We start from the raw sequence: 255 nt of genomic DNA, 5'->3' as shown, positions 1-255 counted from the left end.
CCTTTCTTTACCGATACATATTGACTTGACACAGAATAAATTTATACAGCTTGAGATTTTCCTCCGTCTCCCTTCCTGCAGGGTCTCTAAAGCCACCTTTAAGCTGTTCCAAAGAATCTTTTTCCTGATGCCGTTAATTGGATTCTAATGTCTTAATACATTTCTAGTGTTCGCTCTAGATATTCTTATCAACAAATATCCACCTTTGCGTCCTTCTGTAAGACATTCGAAATTGTAAAAGTATAGCTATTTTTC

The sequence above is a fragment of the Penaeus monodon genome, chromosome 32, assembly GCF_015228065.2.
Source record: "Penaeus monodon isolate SGIC_2016 chromosome 32, NSTDA_Pmon_1, whole genome shotgun sequence".
Classification (NCBI taxonomy): domain Eukaryota; kingdom Metazoa; phylum Arthropoda; class Malacostraca; order Decapoda; family Penaeidae; genus Penaeus; species Penaeus monodon.
The sequence above is the reverse complement of the archived record's forward strand: the minus strand, read 5'-3'. Positions refer to the sequence as shown.